The sequence below is a fragment of the Ovis canadensis genome, chromosome 17, assembly GCF_042477335.2.
Source record: "Ovis canadensis isolate MfBH-ARS-UI-01 breed Bighorn chromosome 17, ARS-UI_OviCan_v2, whole genome shotgun sequence".
Classification (NCBI taxonomy): domain Eukaryota; kingdom Metazoa; phylum Chordata; class Mammalia; order Artiodactyla; family Bovidae; genus Ovis; species Ovis canadensis.
The window spans coordinates 75,637,779-75,664,503 of NC_091261.1; the positions used below are offsets into that span (position 1 = coordinate 75,637,779).

General features: G+C 50.6%; 1 protein-coding gene across 1 annotated transcript in view; it reads left to right on the top strand.

The window, feature by feature from the left end:
* Positions 1-371: 371 nt before the first annotated feature.
* KIAA1671 (KIAA1671 ortholog) overlaps positions 372-26,725 on the top strand; it is a 181,010-nt gene continuing 154,656 nt past the window's right edge. The window contains exon 1 of the mRNA XM_069558292.1: positions 372-469. The gene's annotated coding sequence lies outside the window, so the exon portion shown is untranslated. The remainder of the gene's footprint in view (positions 470-26,725) is intronic.

Sequence of the window (26,725 nt, forward strand, 5' to 3'; positions counted from 1 at the left end):
CGAGGCTCTCCCGAGCTCCCAGGCTGCACTAGGCTCTCGGGCGCAGACACGGCGGCGGTTCGCGGTGTGTGTTGTGGGTGACTCCCGGCCAAAGCCGGGGGCTAACCCCGGCAACGCAAGCAGGCATCACGAACAAATGTTCTGAGTCAGGCGAGGCAGGGTCGGGGCTCTAGGGCCAAGAGCACTTCCGGGAGGAGTCTCGGGGGAAACTCGCGACCTCTGACCTGCCGGACCGTCCCCCCGGTCCCGGCGCCAAGCGAGAGCTCGAGTCCGCGGGCTGAGCTCCGCCCCGGGGCCCTCCGCGCAGGCGCCGCCGGCCGCGGTTCCCATGGCGACGGGGGGCGCTTCCCTGTCCGAGGCCCCGCCCCAGCAGGCTAGGCTGCGCGGGGCCGCGGGCAGCGCAGGCAGGTGCCGCGGGCTGCGGGCAGGTGGCGGCGCGGCGCGGACCGGCGGCGGCGGCGGCTCTAGGGTAGGTTGCGCCGTGGCCGCGGCGGATCGGGGCCGGCCATCAGTCCCGTGTCCCCGGCCTGTGAGGGGATAGAGGAGGCGGTGGCCGGCGGTGGCTGCCAAGTTTCTGCTCCGCTGAGGCCCCCGGAGAAAAGTTGACAAAGTTAGCCTGGGAAGAGGTGGGGACCTGGTGGATCTCCCCGGGCTCTGGATCTCCGGGGAAGGGGCATCCCGACTTGAGAGCCGGAAGGTCTGTCTCTCCAGACTTGGGAGTGGAGCCCGCGGGAAGATCCAGCACTGGGCTACCAGTGGATCCCGCGCCACTCGGCTGGAGACCTGCGAGTCGATATTCGGAGTGGATCTGGCGCCGGTGGCCCGGGGTACCATTGGGTCCCCAGCCTGGGGTGACTGTGGACGGTGATTGGAAACTGGGAGCTAGTTGATCCCTCTCCCCTGCCCCCCACTGGTCCGAGCCTCTGGAGTGATTCCGAGAGGAGACCTGGTGGCCGGGAACTGGGGGATCGTTGGAGATCCGGGCTACTCAGCCTGCGACTGCTAGGATCTGGACGACCGTGCGGGTTGGAGGCCCAGGAGGTGGACACTGGGAAGCGGGGGTGCGGATCGAGGCGGAGCCGGAGGCGAAGGGATCCTGCGGGCAGCGGGGGCGGTGGAGAGAGCGGCGCGCCGGGCCCCGCGGGCGCCGGACGCGCCCTCCCCACCGGGCCTGTGCACCCCCTCCGCTTTCCTTCCCAGGGCAGAGGCTCCCTGATGAGATTAAGGCTCAATCTCCCTGCTCCCCGGCAGGCTCGGCTGGCCCCCCACCCCGCTGGCGGCGCCGCCTAGGGCTACAGGCGGGGCCCTGGGGAAGGGAAGCGGCGCGTTGACCCCCGACCCGGGCCCTACCTTTCCACATCCTCCTAGCAAGCACCCAGCGCGTAGCCGGGGCGCCGCGCCCCGAAACCCTGCTTCTCCGCTGGTCCGTGGCGGGCCCGTAGTGGCGCGGGCGTATGACCTGCGCGCGCCACCTGGGTGGCCAGGGCTTCCTGCCCGCGGGACTGAACTTTCTCCAGCCAGGAACTGCCACTACCTTTTGGAAAGGAAAGGACTGTACCTGTTGCACAAAGAAAGTGATTTTTGTTTGCAGCTTCTTTGTGACCCTGGGACAAAATGCTTAACATCTCTGAGCCCAGATCTCCCTTCGGGGCACAGTGGAGTGGGGGTGGGGTCGCAGTCCTCCCTTTTCTGGGTGACTGGCGGGATTAATAGATATAAAAGGTATGAAGCAGGTTTGGGCTGTGTAAATACTGGTGGACCCTCATTCTGTGGCCTCTCCTCTCCCTTGTCTCATCCCCTGCCGCCTCCCCTAGGGTATCTGAAGGAAAGCTCAAGAAACTCAACTTGCTATCTTTTCAAACTACAGGATTAGAGAGATATTTAACTTGGTCTTTCTTCCAAAGGGGTTTAATTGCCCCTCTGATCCCCCTTGCAGAGAGAAGCTCTGAGGGTTTGGCTAATCAGTAACCTCACCATTTGGACAAGACTTCTCCTTTGGCCCAGCTTTTCCTTTGCTAATGCATCAGAGCTCCTGGACAAATGTGCATTCACCCCCAGACACTGACATCTCACCCCTAGGACAGTTCCAGAGGGAGCTGTGCAGACACTCGTTGAGGTCCTCGTGGTTTTAGGGGGAATCTTTTTGAAAGGATTGGCATGCTTGACAAGGGTGCAATTATCCTAGAGAAGTACAGGGTTTCGTTTGGTACCGTGTCTAGGTACGTGAGCGGCTCTTTGGTCAACTAGGGTGTGTATTGAGCACCTACTATGTGGAGGACACTAGAAATGATGTGACCCAGAGCAATATAGAGTCTGTCCTTCTGGCTTGCAGTCTAGGTATGAGCAACCAACTTGCCCTGTAGTTGTAGAGACAACTGTACTGATTCTTGATGTTGGGCGTACAGCCCTCACCCCAGATTCTGGAGGTGCCCCACCCACTTTGAAGGCCCTGGGGGTTGGTTTTTATTCAGGACTGATCTTGGCAGGAGAATGGAACAGTCCACTATCTTGTCCTGAGCCTTTCTCCCCTCTCAGCACCCCCAGAATACATCTCTGACCAACTCAGAAAGAGAGCCCCAAGGGGAATGTTTTAAAAGGGTATTTATTCATTCATTCAACAAATATTTCAAGACAGTGTGTCAAAGAGAAGGCTGGTGGTCACACCCTTAAGGGGCAAAGTCTATGTGAAAAGAGGCAATTGTCTGGGAGGAGGGGCTGATGACTTCTGGCCTGGGGAGGGATGGAAGGCAGGGAAGCTTTCTTGGAGAGCTGGTCTACCAGTGGGGAGAGGATGGTGCGCTGTAAAGAGAACAGAAAGGCCTAGACAGAGGAGGGAGTGTGGGGTGTTGGCAGGAGAAGCTGGCAGGGGCCAGGTCAGCTATTCCCAAGGATCTGGACTTTATTCCAGGGCAGTGGGGCACTGTGGAAGTTTCTCTGGGGGAGAAGGATGGTGTCAGATGTGTGTTTTGGGAAGCTTGCCCATCTCTTGGGGAGGTTGGATGAGGGTGTGCCAGGAGGCTGGAGACTGCTCAGAAAATCCAGGTGAGCGGTGACAATGGTACTAAACTTGGATAGAGACAGTGGTCAGTGTTGTGTTTAGAGAGCTGCTCAGTTGAGGACCCTTTCTGGAGGCCGGGCAGTCAGTCTGGAGAAGGAAACGCTCAAGGGAAGTGGCCTAAAAATTTTTAATGTCTGTGTTTCATTCCATTCAGCACACCTCCCTGTGCATCAGTTGTCCGCTTGCCCTGGGAGGGTCATGAAACATCCAGGTCCTCCCGGGACTTCACCCTGGAACCCTCACCACCTTCCTGTGGGAGGAGGTAGGGCTTATTCTTCGTGATTTACAGATTCAGGACTCAGTGGTGTGGCAGCAAGGTCTTTGCCAGCCCCCAGTGGCAGAACAGGGATTTGAACCCACTTCCCACTTGCATCTTGTGCATGTTTGGAGTCAGGGAGGTTGAGTAGAGAAACCACGAAGGTTGGTGAGGTTGGGTCAGGATGCAGCAGGGGTAAACCCAGAGAGGCTTCCAGGAAGAGGCAGGGACAGAAAGGAGGAAGCTGGCCAGGAAGAACTGGGGAGAGAACTTAGAGATAGCACATAACATATCAGGACAACCACTTTTTACGAGACCCTTTACAAGCGCTGGGCGCTGGCGAAGCTCTTTTGTTCTTTTCTAAATTCTTCGCAGCAAACCCAGGCGACGCTACTTCTGAGACCCTTGATTCTGCAGTTTATCAGACCGAGGCTTCAAGGAGTCCTTCTGCCCAGGCCCTACTGCCCAAACTCCTGTCACTTACAAGGAACCTCAAAACTTTGAGTTGAGGGATAGACACACACATACACATTTTTTTTCCCTTCAGTGTGATGTATATCTTATTGAGCATTTTCTGTGGGCAATTCAAAAGAGCCCCTGCCCTTAGGAATTCACTCTGCAAAAATCTGGTCCACCGAATGGGAGGAAGGGAGGGGGAAGTCAAAGTGAGACAAATATGGAAATGATCCTGGATTGACTTCTGGGAAGTAGTTATCACTACTGCATTTGCTATAAAGGTCAGTTGAGTGACCTTTGAATCTTATCTCCGCTGAGAATATAAAATATGTCCCCAAAGCCAGCTCTTTGGATGTTTACATCACTGAGTCAGAAGAGATACACACACACAAACACAGTATAATAATATATATAATGTTCTGTATGACGACATATATCATTTTATTCCTATAATGATATATATAATGACTTCCCTGGTTAAGACTAACTCTATAGAGTCCAATGGTTCTGCTGCAGGTGGCAAGGGTTGGATCCTTGGTCAAGAACTAAGATCTTGTGTTCTGTGCAACACAACCAAAATAATAATAATAATATATGTGTGTTATTGTGAAAATAACATGTAACACACCAAACACTTCAAAGATGGCAAAATGATTTTATGTAAAGTAAAATAAAATCCCACCCAAGACCCGCAGTCCCACTGCTCAGAGATAATGCAGTCAGCAGTTTCCCTTGACTGTCCATAAACTTTCCACGTCCGTATGCTCTGTTTCCTTCCTTCCGAGCCCTTATCACATTCTAACTATTTAAAATTTTTTTTTTTTCGGTCTATTCTGGAGCCAGATGGAAAGAGTTGCATCTTGGTTCTGCCACTTATCAGCTCTGTGACCTTGGCAGGTGACTTAATCTTTCTGAGCTGCAGTTTCCTCTTTGGTTTTGCTATTATTTGGTCACCAAGCCATGTCCTACTCTTTGCAACCCCATGGACTGTAGCCCGCTTAGGTTCCTTCGTCCGTGGGATTCTCCAGGCAAGGATACTGGAGTGTGTGCCATTTCCTTCTCCAGGGGATCTTCCTGACCCAGGGATTGAACCTGTGTCTCTTGCATTGGCAGGTGGGTTTTTTTTGTTAACCGCCGAGCCACCAGGGAAGCCCCTTGCTCATCGGGCAGTGGGGACGACAGCGGGCCTCGCCTCTGAGGGTTGCTGTGAGGAGGGAAGAGAAGGCACACGGTCAGAGCTCAGTGCGTGGTGGTTGGTATCGTTGTTCTTGTTCCTTGCGGTCGTTGCAGTGGAGTTGGCATTGCTTCTTGTCCCTCTAGACAGCCCTCCAAGAAGGTAGAGAACCCTATCTGTCTTCACTGCTATTTTCTTAGTAAATAGTTGTGGAATAAACAGATGAACAACAGCCATCATAAGTCAAAGAATTTCACACAGAAGTTAAACGTAGATCTGAACCCATATTAGACTCAGTTGACTTACTGTACTCTCTTGAAAAGCTGAACAGTATGCCAAGGCAGGAAGGTGCTGTTGGTTCCTGAGCAGACGCCCTGCTGCTGGGCATTCTGAGTGGTCTGTTATCTTGCTGTGACACCCAGTGTCACAGTTAACATCCCTGGTCACGTGTCTTTGCATACCTGTTGCACTCGATAAGAGGACAGATTCCAGGATGGGGAACAGTTGGAATAAGAGGTATTTAGGATGTCGGTCTTTCCTGTTTGTAAAATGGACACAAGATGCTTGTGACCATTAGCAATAAGGACTGTGAAACACTTGGCAACAAGCAGATGACAAATAAGTGATCCTGTGAGTGTGGGCCTGGGGTGGGGGTTCCCGACTGGGTTAGAGTGAGGAATTCTGCAACACTTAAAGTTGGTTACATAATTCGATATTCCATTGCAGAGAATCAAGATCCAGACTGCTTGCGTTCAGACCACAGCTCCGTTACTCTCCCACTGTGTGACTTTGGGCAAAGTAGTTAACCTCCTGGTGCCTCAGTTTCCTCATCTGTAAAATGGGAGTAACAGTGGTGCCTGCCTCCTGAGATGGATGAGCATTAGATGAGTTAATACATAACGCCCTACCTAAAAAAAATAAAATAAAATGAACTTATGTATAAAACAGAAATACACCCGCAAACATAGAAAACAAACGTATGGTTACCAACGGGCAAAGGGATGGGGGAGGGATCAATTAGGAGTTTGAGATTCACAGATACACATGACTATATGTAAAATAGATAATTAATAAGGACCTACTGTACAGCACAGGGAACTATACTCAATATTTTGTAATAACCTATAAGGGAAAAGAATCTGAAATATCACTAAATCTCTATATATAAACTATATATACATAACTAAATCACTGTGCTGTACACCTGAACCTAAGCATATTATAAATCAACTATACATCAGTTTAAAAAATATATACAGAATACATAGTGCCCTGTAATGAATGTACGTGTGTTAGCTAATGTTGTCATCATTATTAGGATCATTATTGTTTATGATGTTGGTCTGGTTGAGGTTACTTCTGGTTCTTAGAGCTCCAGGGCCTTGGGGAAAGGAGTGACTCAAGACCCCTGCTTCAGTGTTTTCCCCCTTCTGCTCTCTAGCTGGAGGGTTGTCTGTTAATAGATCACTGTTTACAGGACTCTCTGTCCCCAGGGCGAGCCTTGACCAGCCCATTCTGGCCGTGGGGGGGGGGGGGTGGTCTCGGATGCTCTGTGTTTAAGGTATATTCACACTGCTCCATTGGGAAGGCTATTAGCAGGTTTCAGGGAGCCCGTGGTTATGAGTATCCGCCAGAGGCCACTAGAGCTAGCCGCAGGGTTAGAAGTCACGTGTTCGTTCAGTGAACGTTTATCCTGTACCTGTCACTTGGCAAATCCTGTGCTGGCCGTGGGGGAAATGGGGTCTGCTGGATGCTGGAGCTGGATTTCCAGAGGGAAAGTCTGGAGTGGGATTGCTGTGTGGCCCTGCGTAGGTCGCTTCACCTCTCTGAGCATTTCCGCATCTGTGCAGCGAGTCTCAGATGGGCCACGGTGTCACTGAAGGTGAGAGAGGACAGTCTTTGCCCAGTGTGTACCTGGCGGTCTCTGCCCTGGCCCCTGGACCCCTAGAGGTTTGGGGGAGACGCCTGAGACTGCCGTTCCTCCATCTGCGGAGACCTGGCTTTTGAGAACATTACATGTCACTTAGAGTGAAAGAAGAAGAATAGGCAGAGACTGTTCATTCTGTCCCAGGCGCGGTGCTCGTGACTGTTTTATTTGATTCTCATGTCCCCACATTACAGATGGGACCACTGAGGCTCAGAGAGGGAGTCCCATGCCCAAGGACACTCCTGGGATGAGGCGGTGCTGGTCCTCGCAGCCTGTCTCAGCCCCTGTGCCCTGGGTCCCTCCCCTGTGGCCGTCCTGGAGATCAAGCAGGGCTGCGCTGGGCGATCCTAGTGTTCCCACCTCTGCTATGCCGTTTCTGTGTGACTTTGGGCAAATGACATTTCCTCTCTGAGCCTCAGTCCTCTTCTACAGAAGGAAGACGTTAAGATTTTCCCTGTGGAGTGGTTGTGGAGTTTTAAAGCACATAGTAGGTGCTTTGAAAAAATGGGAGCCCCGCCCCATAAAAAGATCAGTTTAGAGTTTTTAAAAACTGTGTGTAAGTTATGCCAAGGAATGACTTTTTGAATTGCTATATAAACCTTCTCTGTTTTTAGTAGCAGAAATAGCAGTAGTAGCAGTAAGTCAAATTAATAATTAGCACTGATGGATGGCTTCTTATCCTCTAGTCCCTCGTGTGTTGTTTTATCCGGTCTGTTCTCGGTGCTGGTGTCCCTGTTTTACAGATGAGGAAACAGTCCCGGTGAGGTGAACCTCCTCTCCCGGAGCTCCCGGCTAGTGAGAGCCCTTTCGCGTGTGTATCTCCTTGGCCGAGCCACAGCCGTACTTTCGAAGGCTCCAGGTCAGGGCTGCAGCTCCCAGCCGGCTCTGTGTTGATGTTTCTTTTCTTTTTATTTTGCTTCCTTAGTGACCAGAGCCCTTTCTGGGGGCCGTCCTGTTTACCCACGGCATGGTGAGGCACCGCTGGGGGAAGGAAACGCAGGCTGTGCGGGGCTCCCGGGGGTGGAGAGGCCAGTGGGTGCGTCGGCTACACCGAGGCCACTCCAGGAACTCCACTGCCCCCCTGTCCGGACATGGAGCCTGGCCCAGGTGGGCGCAGTGCCTGCCGAGCCCTGCGCAGTGCCCTGGACTGGGCCGGGGAGTGACTGGGTCGAGGAACTGCCAGGGCCCTTGGGATGCGGCCTCAATTTGTCCTCTCCCTTTCGTTGTGGGCCCCAGCCCTAGAAAGCTCCTGTCTTGTTTCTAGAACGGATTACCTGCAGGCCAGGGGCTGCGTCTGGCACGAGAAGGGGTCCGGGGCCCTGGGAGAGAGCACAGAATATATGAGAGTGAGCTCTGCGCCCTGGTCAGGGCCCCAAGGTGCTAGCACTTGCTTCCCTCCTGTATGTCCTTGGGTAAGCCCCTTCCCATCTCTGGGCCTTTTTCACAGGAGGAGGGAAGAGCTGGATGAATAATTCCCAGAGCCTCTTATTGCTGCTGCACCTTGTGGGAAGAATCAAAACCAGACCTTTAACTGGAGCACACCAGGCTTTCCCGATCTTCACCATCTCCCTGAGTTTGCTCAGACTCATGTCCGTTCAGTCAGCGATGCCATCCAACCATCTCATCCTCTGTTGCCCCCTTCTCCTCCTGCCCTCAGTCATTCCCAGCATCAGGGTCTTTTCCCAATGAGTTGGCTGTTTGCATCAGGTGGCCAAAGTATTGGAGTTTCAGCTTCAGCATCAGTCCTTCCAAAGAATACTCAGGGTTGATTTCCTTTAGGATTGACTGGCTTGACCTCCGTGTTGTTCAAGGGACTCTCAAGAGTCTTCTCCAGCACCATAGTCTGAGAGCATCAATTCTTCGGCACTCAGCCTTCTTTATGGGAAAAACCATAGCTTTGACTATACAGACTTTTGTTAGCAAAGTGATGTCTTTGCTTTTTAATACACTGTCTAGGTTTGTCATAGCTGTTCTTCTAAGGAGCAAGCGTCTTTTAATTTCATGGCTGCAGTCACTGTTCACATTGATTTTGGAGTCCAAGGAAATGAAATCTGACACTGTTTCCACATTTTCCCCTTCTATTTGCCATGAAGTGATGGGACCAGTAGGACCCTGGAAAAACCACCGTTGGTTAAAGACTTACCATGTGCTATAATTCCTTTGCTAGGGAAGTGTTACATGTCTGTCTGCCTGTCAGTCCTCTGAATGACTTGGAGGTGGTATTGCTAAACCCCTTGTACAGATGAGAAGACTGAGCCCCAGAGACCTAAAGCCTTTCTCAAGGTCACGTAGCTAGAGGCAAGAGGTGGCGGAGGCTGAATCTGAACACAGGACTGCCTCTTGGAAAGCCACTACCCCTTACTCAACACAGTGGTCTTCCCACCTCCCCCCAGAACCGTGTTGGAAATAGCGTCTCTCCTTTCAGAACTTCCAGGTCCATGTCCTCCCTTGAGACAGCTGGTCATTTTCATGTTTGTTATTAAGCACCTACTGTGTACCAGGGCCTGGGCTGGTTCTTGGGTGTCAGAGCAGCGTGGGACACGGCTCCTGTCCTCCTGGAGGAGAGAGATTGCCGGGGGTTGGGGGGGTCCTTGTGCCCAGGGCTGCGATGGGAGGCGTGGGGCCCATGAAGGCATCAGGGTGAGGACCGTTTTCTCCCTGCCCTGCCTTCTGGCAGCCTTGAAGCAAAACCGCTTCCCTCGACACCCTCAGACTTGGATGAGATGGGAACTTTGGCAACCAGCAGACCACCTCCTTACTGGAGAGGTGCCTCGTGCCTGGTCATCGTCAGATTTCACCGCAGGGAGAAGGCGATAAGACGTCCAAGCGTCGCCTCTCTCCGGATGCCTTCATCATAGCCCCTCTGCCTTCCTTCATTAAAAGGGGGGGATGGGGTGGAGGCAGGGGGGGCAGCCAAAAGCTCTGGAGGAATCGTTGGAATGCCCAGAATGCTGGCTGACCTGGCAGAGCCAGCGTGGGCCATCTGCCCTGGCTTTAGTCGGTGCAGCTGGGCAACCTCGGGGGCTTTCAGGGTGTCGCCCAGTTCCTGTGCCGAGGCATCAGCCCACCGGAATGACACTGCTTGGTTGGGCGCCACGCTGCCCCAGGGTCACCTCCTGCCTCTATTTTGTCCCATGACATCCCCTCTCTGTCTTGGTGTCCACACCCGTGGAGTGGGGTGCCAATGCCTGCTCTTCAGCCTGGCCAGGAGCTCCCAGTGAGGTCCTGTGGGTGGACTTTGGGGTGAACGGCCAGTCGGTGTTGGAGCGGGTGGTGATATTAGGTAAAGCCCCCACTGTGTGCATGCATCTCTCTGGGGTTCTTTACCTTTCCTATCTACCCTTGGCCGGCCCTTCTGCCTTAACGTAAGCGCGTGCCTGTTCAGTCGTGTCCGACTGTCTGCGACCCCATGGACTGTAGCCTACCAGGATAGGCTCCTCTGTCCATGGAATTTTCCAGGCAGAAATACTGGAGTGGGTTGCCATTTCCTCCTCCAGGGGATCTTCCTGACACAGGGATCAAACCTGAGTCTCTTGTACCTCCTGCGTTGGCAGGCAGATTCTTTACCAACTGTGCCGCCTTAAGGTGGTGGCAAGGTAACTGTTCAGTGCTCCACTGGGTAACTCTCAGTTCATTTTCCAAATTCATCATTTTATTCTCTTTATCTTTGCTACAATACGTTTAGTAGTACTTATGTACTAGTGCTCAGCTGGGCTTAGTAATACTCAGCAATAACACGTGCTCATTGTCAAATATTTAGAAATACAAATAAAAGAGAGGAGATAAGCACTCACATAATCCCACATTCGAAAGATAACCAGGGCTCATCTTTTTCGGTGTGAGTTTTAGACTCTCACACTTGACTGTGTGATGGAGAGACGTCAGTACCGCATGGTAGACTGCAGAAGGCGGGCCTCATTCTCTGGTGGCTTGGATTCAGATCTTGGCTATGGAACCTCCTAGCTGTGACCTTGGGCAGGTCACTTTCCCTCTCTGAGCCAGAGTTTCTTCTCTGTGAAATAAGGTGGCTGTGAGGATCAAATGAGCTGCTGTCTGTGAACTGCTTAGAGAGACGCCTGGGATACAGCAAATGCTTCATGTTTCCGAGCTACTACTGTTTTATAAGAATGCGTATTTATTCTCGTTTTGAGGGCTGAGGCCCTTTCTAACAATGCTGTCATCTGCAACTGGTGGATTTGGACCTTAGGCTGGGGAGGGGACACCCTGACCACCTCCTCCAGGCAGGGCCCGTGGTGGGGGCTGGAGAGAAGAGGGGTTGGGCCAGCTGGTTTGGCCGACACAAAGCACCCGGGCACGCTCACAAGCCGGTCCTGATCTTTATCGCTCAGGGATGCTTCCTGTCCCCACTGAGGCTTGGGCGTTTTTCCAGATTAAAGCCGCTGGCCATTCCCAGCAGACTGGAGGCGGCCCCTGTAAATGAGCTCAGCGAGAACCCTTCTTCCTCTTCCCTTGGCAGCAGCAGGGATTTCAGAAGGATGGGCTCACCCATACCTGGGAAGAGGGACAAGGTTGGCTGGCCCCCTCTAAGCAGGCCTGAAACCACTGGGGACCCTGAGGGCCCGGGAGAGGAAGGGGCTTGGAGAGCCGTCAGGCAGGACAGTTAGCGGAGCCTGGCTTTCAGAGGTGAGTATGGGGTTGGTGATGTCCATGGGGGGCAGCTCAGTGACCGCAGGGGAGTTAAACAGCCTCATCTGCCTGCAGTCTCTGTGCGTGCACGCTCGTGTGCTCGGTCGTGTCAGACTCTGCGATCCCGTGGACCATAGCCTGCCAGGCTCCTCTGTCCATGGGGTTCTCTAGGCAAGAATACTGGAGTGGGTTGCCATTTCCTCCTCCAGGGGATCTTCCGGAGCCAGGAATCGAACCCGCATCTCCTGGGTCTCCTACTTGCGCGGCGGATTCTTTACCACTGAGCCACCTGGGAAGCCGCTCCTGCTCTGTAAACTGGGGCTGACAGTAGTCTCACCTGGTAGGGTGGTTGTTCTGTGATGAGTGGAGGTTCAAGCACAGCTGGGCCCACAGTCAGTGCTGCCTCCTCCTCCTTTTTATCGTCAGCTAGTACATTTAAGACGACACTGAGCCAGACGCTATGCTGAGTATACTCGCCAGGATGTGGATGCGATCTAAGTGTCTACTGATGAATAAATGGATGAAGAAGATGTGGTGTGTGTGTGTGTATGTGTGTGTATAGATATACATGCATTACTTCCCAGTCATGAATTGCCATTGCCATGATCATCATTATTCTTTAGATTGTATGGATTTTGGTTTGGCTGTGCTGGGTCTTTGCTGCTGTGTGCGGGCTTTCTCTAGTTGGGGTGAGCGAGGGTTACTCTCTAGTCGTGTGCGGGCTTCTAGCTGCAGGGGCTTCTCTTGTTCTGGAGCGTGGGGTCTAGAGTGCTTGGGCTCAGTAGCTTGTGGCGCATGGGCTTAGTTGCCCCATGGCACTTGAGATGCTAGTTCCTGGACCAGGGACAGAACCCATGTCGCCGGCGCTGGCAGGCAGATTCTTACCGTCGGGCCACCAGGGAAATCCCTGTCATTGCTCTTATTAATGCTGTTGTCTTGCTGTCTGATTCCACGCCACTTGGCAGTATGTTTAACGTGGCTTCACACCTCTGAGCCTGTGATGAAACACCCAGCACACAGTCAGTGATCAATAATAGGCAGCCTCAGTGGTTATTAGGATGAGTCTTGCTGGCACTACACGCAGCTGTTGGACAAGAGGCTGCTCCCTTGCCAAGGTCTGTAATCTGGAGCGGCTGCCCTGTTCAGTGTGTTCTTCTGGGGCTGATCTTGAAAACCAGGTTTTCCTCATCCGTTGTCCACTTCAGTGCCATGCCTGGTCCCACTTCGGCGGTCCTCCAGGCTCTGTTTATGCACTTCAGCTGCTCTGAAGGGTGGCCTCCACGTCTTGGGGGTTCAATCTCCAGATTGAATGCTATACTCACAATATGGTACATCCCAAATATCTCTCCCAAATTTGGAGGTGATCAATCTGGCTATTGTTGTTGGGGGAATGGTACAAAATTTGCCCCCAGAAACTATATTTTTAGGGAGTGGATCCTGGAGGCAAGGTGTCTGGAGGATCGCTGGTCCTCTGGGCTGCTGGCTTGGGCTCTGGCTGGAATCTTCATCCACAGCTGGTTTGGTTTGGGGATGGAGGTTTCCTGTAACAGTGATTGCAAAGGCAGAATGGCCCTGGGGACTCTGCAGTTCTAGAGTGTGTCTAGTGTGAGTGGAGGGGGTAGGGTAGGCAGCTGGAACAGGCTAGGACCCCAGCTGGGTTTCCCTTCTGTCTGAAATCCAAGATCATACTACAGAAAGATGCTGCGTACTAAATATAATTCTTTGGGTGGTTCTCTCAGTACCAAAGCAAGACAGAATCTTTGTAGAACACAAGCGAAAAATAAAAATAAAAACCATCCAAAATATTGCCACCCTGGCAGATAGCACAATGATTTAACAACCGTGAAAATAACAATGTTTATTGAGGACTTGCTAAATGCTTTACATGTTTTATCTCACTTCACCTACTCAGAAAATGAGAGATCTGAATTTGGGACCCAGTGCTCATGAGCCTATGGTCAGAACCACCCAAAAGATCTGGTCCCTCATTGATTCTTCCATCAACCCGCTAGGATGTGCCAGACACTATGCTAACCCATTTTATTCTCATGGTGACTCAGAGAGGCAGGAATTCTTATTCCCATTTTCCAGATGAGGAAACTGAGGTCTGGAGAGGGCATTTTGAACCCACATAGAGCCTCTGTTTTGACGATTTAATGCATCAGTTCTGTGTTTCCCAAACTCCAGTCATTCTTATATCACCTTGAAAATTTTTCATATTTATGTACTTCCTGGGACTGCTTCTCAGTTAATGTTTTTCTTAAACTTGACTCACTTTTTAAAATAAGCTTTATTGAGATATAATTCACATACCATATGAGTCATCTATTTAAAGTGTACAGTTCAAATTATAATTAAAAATGGGCCCAGCAATTTCCAGCTCTGGGTATTTACCCAAAGAAAATGAAAACACTACCTTGAAAAGATATCTGCCCGTCATATTCATCACAGCATTATTCCTAATTGCAGTCATGGAAGCAGTCTAAGTGTCTATTGATGAATGAGTGGATAAAGAAGTGGTCTATATATATACGTATATACACACACATACGTACAGTGGAGTATTGTGTACGTGTGCATGCTAAGTCGCTTCAGTCATTTCTGACTCTTTGCAACCCCGTGGCTGCACCCTGCCAGGCTCCTCTGTCCATGTGGTTCTCCAGGCAAGAATACTGGAGTGGGTTGCCATGCCCTCCTCCAGCAGGTCTTCCCTTCCCGACCCTGGGGTCAAACCCGTGTCTTTTTCGCCTCCTGCATTGGCAGCTGGGTTCTTTACCACCAGTGCCACCTGGGAAGAATACAATGGAATATTACTCAGTCATGAAAAAGAGGGCGATCTTGCCATTTGTGACAACGTGGATGGATCAAGGGCATTGTGCTAGCTGAAATAAGTCAGCGAAGGACAGATACCGTATGTTCTCATTTATATGTGTAATCTAAAACAACAACAACAACAAAAAGCCAAAATATAAATAACACCTCCAGTTCATAGATGCACAGAGCAGGTTGGTGGTTGCCAACATGGGGTGGAGGCTGGGGTTGAAATGGCTGTTCAAAAGGTACAAATTTCCATTTAAAAAATAAGTCCTGAGGATACAACATACACTACGGTAACCATAGTTAATGAAAACACTATATTCCATATTTGAAAGTTGCTGAGTCGATCTTAAAAAGTTCTCCTCATAAGAAAAAGAAAACTCTATGTATGGTGACAGATGTTAATTAGATTTACTGTGGTGATCATTTTGCAAAATATACACCTAAAACTAATAACGTATGTCAATTATAGTTGAATAAAAACATTAAATGAAATGAATTAAGAAAGTATACAGTCCAGTGGCTCTTAGTATATTCACAGAGCTCTGCAACCTTCGCTACAGTCAATTTTAGTGCAGTTTTATGATCACTGAAAAGGGATTTTGTACCCATTATCAGTCACTCTCCATTTCTTTCCCGTTACCCCAGGCCCTGGTAACCATTAATCTGCTTTATGTTTCTGTGGATTTGCCTGTTTTGGACATTTCGTATAAATGGAATCGTGCTATATATGGTGTTTGCGCTGACTTCTTTCTCTCAGTATTTTCAGGGGTCACTCATGTTGTCCTATACATCAGGACCCCTTTCCTTTTTAGGGCCAAATAATATTCTACCGTATGGCCAGACCATGTTTCGACTCATTTTTTTTTTAAACTTAAAAATATTTTTAAAAAGTGTTCATCATACTAGTTATATCTGATCTAAAGCACAGAAAAAATACATCCCCTAAAGAATTTTTTTCTTAACAATACCCGGATATTTATTACATTCTAATGCAGAACATTTGTAAATGCAATCTCTTAATTAAAAAGCTTCCTCTCTTTTTCTTTGTACGATTTTTTTTTTGTCTCTTTTGTTTGTGTGTGATTTGCAAGAACTGTCCTGAAACTGGAATATATGTGCACAAGTCTGCAAAGACTGCAAATTTAGGATATGGTAAATGCTTTACAAATTTCAAAAAACTGCCTGCCACAAACTGGGCCTTTACAGTGCTTTTTTTTTTTTTTTAATCAAAATATTTTGATGTCAGCCTTCCCTCCACTGCGTTATCACCATGGTACGTACACACTCTGTGCTCTGATGTGCTTGGGACTTGACCTCATAAACTCTTAACAGGCCATCCCCACCCCTACCCCCCCACCCCAAGTGTGCTGTTTTGTCATATTGTGGTTATATTGGGGGAGAGCGGGTGTGATGAGATATATTTTCCATTATGTCCCATGAATGAGAAAAACACATTCTTCTGCTACAACTGAGGCGAGACTTAAATTTCAGCATTAATTGCTCCTGTGCTGAATACTGCTCTCATCCACATACTGGATTGAAACATATGAAAGTGCCATTTTTGTTGGCCAACTAGTGGATATTTGTAATTTCATATGGTACAACCTGAAGATGACCCCGCCAGGTCAGCAATACTTTGGTCCCTTTTTTTTGCAGATGAGAAAACCGAGCCCTAAGAGGGAGGTGACTGCAGACACAGCCAGGACGGGCAGAACTGGGAGCCAAAGTCCCTACTCAGTTCTTCTGGCCTCCCTTGGCTCTTAATGACACTGCTGACTCACCCGCGGTGGATGGGAGCTTTGGCTTATTTTTTCAGTGGCAGGGATGGGTTTCGTCCGCACCAGCCTTGCCCCTCTCCGTTCCGAATGGGCTGGCTGTGTGACTGCCCTTGTGGCTATGGGCATGCCCTGCAGAGGCCACTGGCTGGAGCTTGTACAAGTTTACCCATCTCTGGTCTCCAGGGCCCCCGACCACCTGGTCCTTCCTGTCCTCATCCTGAGTCAGTGACTCAGGGCTCTCGGCCCCCGCTGCAGCCCAGAACACTGAGCTGGGTGCATCTCTCCCGGGAGGATTGGTCCATATTCAGCAGCTCCCTGTCTGTGGAGGGGGATGGCAGCATCCCCAGAGGCAGGCGTTGGATCTGGGCCCTAACTAGTCTGTCTGGGGTTTTGTGCCTTCCCGTTGGAAGCTTTTCTTTCCAGGGGAGGGAACAAAAGGCCTTGAGAGGATGCTGTTTTGCTCAAGGTCACGCAGCCAGCCAGGAGCTGCTGCTGCTTGGGAGGAAATGTCAGGATTCCTGCCACCTAATCCCTACTTCTTTCCGCCTGGTACCCTCCCCCAGCCCTGAACCCTTCTGTAGTTGGAGGCACCCGTCCTTGCTGCCTTCCCCGACCCCCAAGCCCACAGCAGATGTGAGCTGGCTCGGGGTACCATGGCTTCCGAGCGGTCTGGGTGGAGCTTCAGGACCCACCGGCTGCCGCCAGGTGACGTGCGGAGCCCACCGGGCAGGCCTCAGCTTGAGGATGCTCCAGCACCCCGCACCCCAGCAGGTGGAGGAACTGGTTTGGGCCCTTTCCCCACCCATCTCTCCACACGCCTGGCCCCGGCTCAGCCCACAGGCCACCTGGCTCTGGCTGGGCCTGAGTGTGCCGGGCTTTGCAGGAGAAACGCTGCCTCAGTCTTCCCTGCCCTAGGAGGGCAGAGCTTCCTGGGGACCCTGCCAGTGGGGAGGGGAACGGGGAGACATAGGCGGGATAACTGGACCCCCAGAGTCATAGCCCAGTGAGGACGACCACAGTCCCACAAAGAGACAGACCCCAGTTCCAATCTTGGCCCCGGACAAGTCACATCACCTGCCTCTGCTTTCGTTTCCTCATCGGCAAAATGGGTGTGATAGTGAGGCCAACTTCAGAGGACTGGTAAGGATGGGGCCTGTAGTAGGGGCTCAGAGAAATGGTCTTGGAATCAGAGAGGGCCAGATGGAGCAGAGCAGGCAGGCTCTTGTGTCCAGAAAGCCTGGGCTCAAGTCTTTGGCTTCACCACTTGCTGCTTGTTACTCCGGGCAAGTTCAGTCCTCAGCCTCAGTTTCCCTGTCTGTACAATGGGGATGAGAGGAGAGCCGATTTGCATGTGCTGTTAGGAGGATCAACTGAGATGCTACCTGTGAAGTTCTTATCTGCTGGGCACAGCTTTGGCAGCTGTTGTTAAGATCATCATTAATATAATGATAATAATAGTATTTCCACAGTTTCAGGATCAGACGCATCCCAGTGTGTTTATTGGATGAGCTTGGACGTGTTTCTTTGAAAAGGGGGAGACTAAAGGGTGATGGAGGCAGCGTGATGGATGAGGTGACCCCTCGGGGCACTTCCTTTCCAGATATTCTGGGTAAAATGTTTGTTCTGCCCGACTGGACCCTTGACAAATGGGGTCGTTGGCCTTGGTGAGGCCGACGTGGATGGTAGGCGGGTTCCACCCCCACCCCCCCCCAACTTCCTGCTGCGATGAGTCAGAAGCAGAAAGGCCCGAGTGTGTCTGAGCCCCTCTGACCCTGTGGTCACTTGGGGGCATCTGGCTTCCCCTCCTCGTTTGGGGTTCCAGTGGGGCCCAGGTTGGTCCATGGCCTGGTTTCTCGCCCTTGGAGTCACAGCAGGGTGGGCCGGGGGAGCTGGGGTTGCTGAAGCCCAGAGAAGGCAGGGCCTCGGCCTGTGTCACCCAGCAAGCCGAGGGCAGAGGGCTGTTGACCCCAGGCTCCAGGCAGGGGCATGTTATTTATTGCCAGATTGGCCTCTGTCCTCAATGAGTTTAATTTCTCCACTTTCTCACCTGCGGTATGTCTTTATTCCTCGCTCATAAATGGCACCTGGCATTAACCAAACCACAAAGCCAAAAATACACCCCCCTGGACATACATATTTTTCACGTGGGTGCTCAGAGCTCCCTCCGTCCAGCAGGGTGTGGACGGGGGATAGTAATAATAGCCACCACCATCATACAACTGTTAACACATTGAACACTTGCTATGAACCGCCTGCTCTGCTCAGCACTTAGTAGCAATTAACTCATTTCGTGCTCCCAGCGGTGACCCCTGAGGCAGGGATTCTTACTTCTGTACCCATTTTACAGATGAAGCAGCGCAGAGACAAAGTAAGTTGCCGAAGGCCGGCAGCGTAGAATTGGGGTTTGAGCCCAGGCCCCAGTATCTGGCACCAGACTAAAAAATAAAAATTATTTTTAAATTGTGATGACATGCACAGAATGTAAATTTAGCATCTTAGCCATTTTTAAGTATACGGTGGTGTTACTACGATCTCTACCATCTATCTCTAGAATTCTTTCCATCTTGCAGAACTGAAACTCTGCACCCATTAAACCTTAGCTCCCCATTCCCAGCTCCCTGCGACCCCTGATAATCATTATTCTACCTTCTGTCTCTATGAATTTCACTACTCTGGGGACTTTGTATGGACTTGTACAATATTTGTCCTTCTGTGGCTTATTTCACTGAGCATAGCATTCCCAAGGTTTATGTTGTAGCACGTGTCAGAATTTCCTTCTTTTTAAAGACTGTATAATATTCCATTGCACATAAACATCTGTTGCTGGACACTTGGGTGACTTCCACATTTTAGCTATGGTGAATAATGCTGCTATGAACACGGGTATACGGATATCTCTTTGAAATCCTGCTTTCAATTATTTTAGGTAGATCCCCAGAAGCTAGAATTGCTGGATGATATGATAATTATATTTTTAATCATTTGGGCAGCCACCACAGTTTTTCATAGCTACTGCACCATATTACATTCCTACCAGCTATGCTTAGCCACATCCCACCAGCACCCCTTGTTTTCTGGGTTTGTTTTTAAAACCAATCATCGTAATGGGTGTGGCTGGTACCTAATTTTTGTGGGAGACTCTTAGGATCTGTATTTGTGGGGACTGAGTTCCTGTGAAAATATCTGTTACATCATGGGATGTGTTTTCTGGAAATATTTTGACCTCCCCCACCCCGCTGTGAGCTTCCTCAGGACAAGCCCCAGTGCTCCCACAGGGTGCTGGCCTGGGTTAGATGCTGTCGATGTTGTTCAGTTACTAAGTTGTGTCCGACTCTTTTCGACCGCATGGACTGTAGCCCGCCAGGCTCTTCTGTATGTGGAATTTCCCAGGCAAGAATACTGGAGGGGTTGCCATTTCCTTCTCCAGGGAATCTTCCTGACCTAGGTATTGAACCCGTGACTCATGCATTGCAGGCAGATTCTTTACCGCTGAGCCATCTGGGAAGCCAGGGTTAGATGCTGAGGAAACACTAGAGAACTTGCTTTTCACTGATCCAGGGACATGTGTCATTTTGGGGAGAAATGTTTAAGGCCTGGATCTAATTCTTCCAGGATGCTCTCTGGACACCACAGTCCCAGTTCCTGGGTCACTGGGTAGGGAGTGCTGGAGGTAAGAAGGACCAGCTAAATACCTGGGACTTGTCTGTTCGTAAGAAACCCCCAGGTCCAGGGACTTCCCTGGCAGTCCAGTGGTTAAGACCATGCTTCCAGTACAGCAGGCATGAGTTGGATCCCTGGGTGGGGGGAGGGGACTAAGATCAAAAAAGAATGCCCACCCCTATCCTGGGCAGCTTAAAGAAAATACAGGTGCTGGGACCACCATTTGGGTGATCTGAGGTCTAGTGTGGGGCCTGAACACCTGTATTAAAAAAGAAATCTCCCCTAAGTGATTCTTATGGGCACCGGGCCCAAGAGACACAGCCATGTAACATATCACTCTATTCTGGATAGAGCTGAGGAATTTATTCCAAAACTGCTGGAGGTGTCATATGTGTGTCTGCATCTTTGCTAAAGTGAAAGAGTGAGTGAGCAGATGATGAATGGATGAGGGCAGAGCTCCCCAAGCTCTGTCATCCACACAACCATCTTCATAATTTTTCCCGCATCTATCCAGGCAGACCCCAAAAACATTGCAAGTTCGGTTCTAGATCACCGCAGTAAAGCCAGAATGACAATGAAGCAGGTCACATGAATTTTTGGATTCCCAGTGCACATACAAGTTATAAACATAAGTACTATACTGTCGTCTGTTGAGGACTACAATGCAATAGCGTGATGGCTAAAAAAAAAAACAGGGAAGTGGACACACTTTAATTTAAAAAGTACTTTAATCCTCAAAAACACCGCTCATGATCTGAACCTTCACTGAATCATCATCACCTTTTTGCTGGTGGAGGGTTTGAAGTATTGCAAGAGTTACCAATATGTAACACTAAGATCGGAAGTCAGCAAAAGCTGTTGGAAAATGGCCCAGGTGGACTTGCTCCACACGGGGTAGCCACGGTGAAAAACACAGTATCTTTGAAGGGCAATTAAATGAAGTACGCCTGTACACCTTCGCTTATTAGTCACTCGGCGCTTTAAAGTCACCCCGCCTGGTTGTGCTCAAACAAATCTATGTGTCCTTCTTGTAAATTGGAAAAGCCAGTACCTCTGGCCATAAACAGAAATTTACTTTCAAGATACAAAGGAAACGGAGACTTCTCTGGCGGTCCAGTGGTTATGGCTTCATGCTTCCACTGCAGGGGACGCGGGTTCCATCCCTGGTTGGGGAAATAGGATTCCACAAGCCTCAGCAGCCAATAAAATGAAATATATGTGTATATAATAATATATAATATGTGCATATATGTGTACATATATCGAGAGGGTAGGAAGGAAACCAGACCATGTCAGCAGGTAGAATCATCCCTTGGTATCTGTGGGGAATTGGTTCTGGGATCCACTCAGGGTGGGTACCCAAATCTGCGGATGCGTAAGTCCCATCTAGGATAGTCGGCCTTCCGTATACTGGGGCTTCCTTATTCTCCGATGCAACCAACTGCGAGTGCTGAACACAGTACTCGATGCGCGGTTGGTGGAAGCCGTGGATGCAGATAGAGCAGCTGCGGAAACCACGATGCAGAAGGCAGACCCTAAAGGCCGCATGCCCCCAGGGGATTTGAGCCCGCGGTCTTGCTCTCTTTGTTAAAAAGGGTGACAGACAAGTGATACATACGTGTTAAGGGCAGGCTAGCACCCAGTGGCCACGTTCTCCCGCCTGGAACTACTTTTCCGCCGTGAGTCAGTGCCGTTTGGCCCTTGGAGAGCTGTGGAGTCAGGCATTGAGGGTTTGAGGGAGGAGCCGGGGTGACTGGGAGGGTGATTCCTGTGGGCGAGGCCCACCGTCTTGAGTGACCACCACGGGAACTGCCCCCTGGGCATGGGAGTAACCCAACCCCAGGGCGACCCTTGCCCCCACGGGGGTCCCCTCGGAGGATTACAGAGGCTTTTATCTCTGTAATTGAGATAAAAGGTTCATTGAGTTGAGACGGATCCCTGCCAAGGAGGTCAGGCCCCTAATCGGGCGCAGAGCCCAGAGGGCACGGGCCTGGCAGCTGGCAATCAAGAGGGAGAGGAGACCTGTCCTGCTGGGCTGGAGTCGGTGGGGGGCGGGCGGTAGCCTCGCGCGGGGCTCCTCTGATCCCAGGTGTAGAGGCCGGTGGTCTGCCTCTCCCTGGAGTGTGGCCCGGGGTGAGTCCCTTGACTTTTCTGAGCTCCCCTGATGCAACTGTCAAATTAATTCATTTGGAAACCACCTGTGGATGCCTGCTGGCGCAGGGCTCTGAGCTGGTTGCTATAGGGAACCCCGGGAGTCAAGACCCCCTCCTCCCTGGGAGTTTATGGGCAGGCGTGGAGGCAGGACATCACAGGAGAGGGGAAGAGGAACAAGGGGCTTTGAAGATAGGCTGGGGGAGGGGTGGGCTATAGCTGAGGGGTGGGCTCAGGCTTTCCTGAGGCTGGTGTAACAAGTAAGCACCATCTGTGTTATTGAGAACAGAAATGCACTCTCATTGTTTGGAATTCAAAGTCAAGGTATCTGCAGGGCCCCACCCCCTCAACAGCTCTAGGGGCAGGGTTGCGGGGAGGGGGCTTCCTTTCTTCTTCCAGCTTCTGGTGGCCTCCAGCAACCCTTAGTTTTTCGTTTACTTTTGTTTTTGGCAGCACGGCATGGCTTCTGGGATGTTAGCTCCCGGACCCAGGGACTGAACCCTCCGCCCTCAGCAGTGAAAGCAGAGAGTCTAAACCGCTGAGTCTCCACTGCCAGGGAGTTCCCCCTTTAGTGTCTCTTGGCTTATGTCTGTGTCTCTGCATTTTCTTTTCTGATGAGCACGGCAGTCATCAGATCAGGGCCCACCGTAATCCAGGATGACTTCGTCACGGCATCATGATGTCTGCCAAGACCAAATAAAGTCACATCCCAAGATTCCAGGTGGACTTGAATTTGTGAAGGGGTACACAACCCACTGTGCTGAGGAAGGGCCATTAAAGCTGAGACCTAAAGAGGTGTGCATGGTCAGGGTGGGGTGGGTGTGGAGGGGAGGCGGGTAGTGGGGTCCTTCCAGGCAGAGGGAACAGCATATGTGAAGGCTTTGCAGTGGAAGGGCGGCTGGAGCCGGTGTGACTGGGGTTGGATAGGCAAGGGCAGCAATGAAAGCTGAGGGCCGAGAGATGGGGGCTGCAGCACAGAGCCCCCAGAAAGGGATGAAGTTCATCCCAAGCGCCTTCTAGGAGTTTACATGGCATGTAACATTCCCTTTTTGGGAAAAGGTCATTCTAGTTGATATACAGTATTGTGTTAATTTCTGTTGTATGGCAAAGGGACTCAGTTATATATACACATACATTTTTCAAAAAATATTCTTTTCCATTTACGGTTTATCACAGGATGTTGAATATGTGTTCAGTTGTGTGACTCTTGGCAACTCTGTGGACTGTAGCCCACCAGGCTCCTCTGTCCATGGAATTTTCCAGGCAAGAATACTGGAATGGGTTGCCGTTTCTTACTCTAGGGGATCTCCCCAATACAGGGATCGAACCCGTATCTCTTTCGTCTCCTGCATTGGCAGGCGTATTCTTTACCACTGCACCACCTGGGAAGCCCATTGAACATAGTCCCCTGTAAGGAGAAAAAAACAAAGGTCGTTCTAAGTCCATTCTAAAGGAGATCAGTCCTGGGTGTTCTTTGGACGGAATGATGCTAAAGCTGAAACTCCAGTACTTTGGCCACCTCATGCTAAGAGATGACTCATTGGAAAAGACTCTGATGCTGAGAGGGACTGGGGGCAGGAGGAGAAGGGGATGACAGAGGATGAGATGGCTGGATGGCCGACTCTATGGACGCGAGTTTGAGTGAACTCCGGGAGTTGGTGATGGACAGGGAGGCCTGGCGTGCTGTGATTCATGGGGTCGCAGAGAGTTGGACACGACTGAGCGACTAAACTGAACTGAACTGAACTGTAGCCTGGGAAGTGACATGGTAGTGACAACAGCGTATGTACTTCTTGTTTAAGCTTTCGTGATGTGGACCATTTTTAGAGTCTTTACTGGAATTTGTTCCAGCATTGCTTCTGTTCTATGTTCTGTGTCTTTGGCCCTGAGGCCTGTGGGATCTTAGTACCCCCACCAGGAGTGGAACCTGCATCCCCTGGCTGGAAGGCGAAGTCCTAATCACTGGACCGCCGGGGGGCGTCCCTAGTGCATGTGCTTTAACGTTTACCCCCAAGCACGTTTACTCCTGACAGGTGCGTTAATTCTCAGAGCCCTGGAAGGGAGGGCGGGCCATGCTGCTATACTTTGAGGAAATGAAGGCCCAGAGAGGTCAAGCAGTTTTCCCAGGATCACACAGCTAGGATGAAGGGGGCTCAGGACAATCACCAATGTCTTCTGGCCTGCAAATGCTCAATGCCCTTGGAGGTGAAGGTCCTTGGACCTTAAAGTTCCACTTTCAAAGACAGCTGGGATTCTGGGGCCAGAATCACGCCCTGATTCTATACTCATTTCTGCCTGTGCCGTGCCACTTGCCCAGCCCAGGGAAGCTTTAGCTACGCGGTGGGGATAAGGTAGCCTCAGCAACTTAGTGTGGAGTTAATTCCCTTATATCTGTGAGCTGCTCAGATCCTCCTCCCCTTCAGAGCAGAGCTCCAGAGGAGGAAAAAGCAGGCCAAGGGCAGTACGTACTGCCCTGCTCACCAAAGAGCGTTTGGGAGGGCTGTGATAAAATCTTGGGCTGAAGCCCAAAGGAAACGGCCGGATAGTTAAGGCTGTTTCAGAACCTTTGGGCTGATGTTTCTGTGACATTTGGGGCATCTTTTCACATGGAAAAAGACCTCTCTTCTTGAGAAGTAAAAAATAACGTTTATCTATTCAGATGAAACATTCCAAAGTGTGAACATACTCATTCAATCCGCCCGGGGATTGAAAACATAAATTAAGAGCTGTCTCCCAGGTGCAGAGGACGCTAATATCCTCCTAAGAGACAGGCTTATTTGCTGATCTGAGATTCCCAGTGTGGTGCAAGGTTGTTATTTCCTGCTCGGTGGGTTTCTTGTTTCTTTCGATGCTGAGAGAGAGAGAGAGAGTGAGACGGAGAGAGAGAGAGAGAGGGATGGTGAAGGAGAGGGAGCGGTAGGGGTTACTCTGGAATCCCCTCCCCTCTTCTTGCTTTTATTTTTTAAAATTATTATTTTTTTGCTACATTGGCGGGGTCTTAGTGCTCTGACCTGAGATGGAACCTGTGCCCCCTGCAGTGGAAGCCCCGGAGCCCTAACCACTGGACCACCAGGAAAGTCCCTGGAATGCGCCCTCCACCCCCACCACACACGCACTCTGATGAGGATTTGTCTCCAACTGTGTTTTGAGGGAGCTGTGGGGTACACCGTGGGGAGAAAGCTGAGCTAGACGCTGCTGACTCCCGCCCGCAGTGTGGCTCCTGGGGTGGACTCCTGACCCAGCAAGGCTGAGAGATGCTGCGTGCATGTGTGTGTGTGTGTGTGTGTGTGTGTACACGTGTTTTATGTGTGTGTGCAGGGGGTGGTGTGCGGCGGAGAGGAGTTAAATTTGGTTTGGGATCTGAGGGCTGGTTTCCTTCCTCTCCTGGTGAAAGGCCTGTGGAATGAATCACATCCTCTCTTTAGAGTTTAGAGGCCCACAGAATGTCAAGGCCAGCCTGGTGTTGTCGGAGGGACGCCCACCCTAAGGATGTCAAACTCTGGTTTAGGACTCTGTGGAGGGACTTTGGGCCACCCAAGGGATGACCCCTGTAGCTTCCTTCTGGGGTGTTTTATTTCATCCATCCATCCATCGTCACCCACTCATTGCAAACCTGGGTGATGCTCGACCCCTGCTGAGATTGTCACGTGGCCTTTTCTCTTCTTCAGGCAAATCTCCCTCTGCCTCTCTCTTTTAAAATTAAAAAAAAAAATTATTACATGGTTCTTTTAAAAAATATTTATTTGGCTGTGTCGTTGCAGCGTGTGGGTTTAGCTGCTCCCTGACATGTGGGGTCTTAGTTGCCCGACCAGGGTTTGAACCCTTGTCCCCTGCAGTGGAAGGCAAAGTCTTAACCCCTGGACTGCCTCCCTCTTATGAGGACGCAGGTGATTGCATTTAGGCCCCACCCAGGACATCCAGGCTGATGTTCCCCTCTCAAGACCTTGAACTAAGGTACATCTGCAAAGACCCTTTTTCCATATATGGGAACAGGCATCCAAGACTCAGGACTGATATTTTTTGGAGCCCTTCCCTCAGCATCATGCTCTTGGTCCTGAGAATGAATCTTGTGAGCCTCCAGCCCCGGCAGGTGCCTCCCCCGACAGCTAATCCTCTGGAGTCCTGCAAAGTTGGGCTCCTTATTTCTGCTGTACAGCAGAGTGCTCCGTTTCACATGTGTATGTATATATGTGTACATGAATATGTATGCAAGAATATTTAATATTCTTTTCTATTATGATTTATCACAGGATATTGAATGTAGTTCCCTGTGCCCTACAGTAGGAACTTGTTTTTTATCCATCCTTTATATACTAGTTTGCCTCTGCTAGTCCCAAACCCTCAATCCTCCCCTCCCCACCCTGGGGCAACCCCGAGTCCCTTCTCTATGTCTGTGAGTCTGTTCTTGTTTCACAGATTTTTTATCTGTGTCCTGCTTTAGAGTCCACTTATATCACATATATGCGCTATCATATGTTTGTCTTTCTCTTTCCGACTTAGCTCTGTTTACTGTGATCACCTCTAGGTCCATCCAGCCACAAGTGGCATTGTTTCGTTCTTTTTATGGCCGAGTAGTATCCCAGTGTATATATGGACCACGTCTTGTTTAGCCATTCATCTGCCACGGGCGTTTAGGTTGCTTCCATGTTGTGGCTATCGTGAATAGAGTTGCTGTGAACGCTGGGGTGCATGTATCTTTTCCAGTTAGGGTTTTGTCAGGATACATGCCTAGGGTGGGATTGCCGGGTCATATGGCAACTCTAGTGTTTTGAGGAACCTGCATACTGTTCTCCACAGT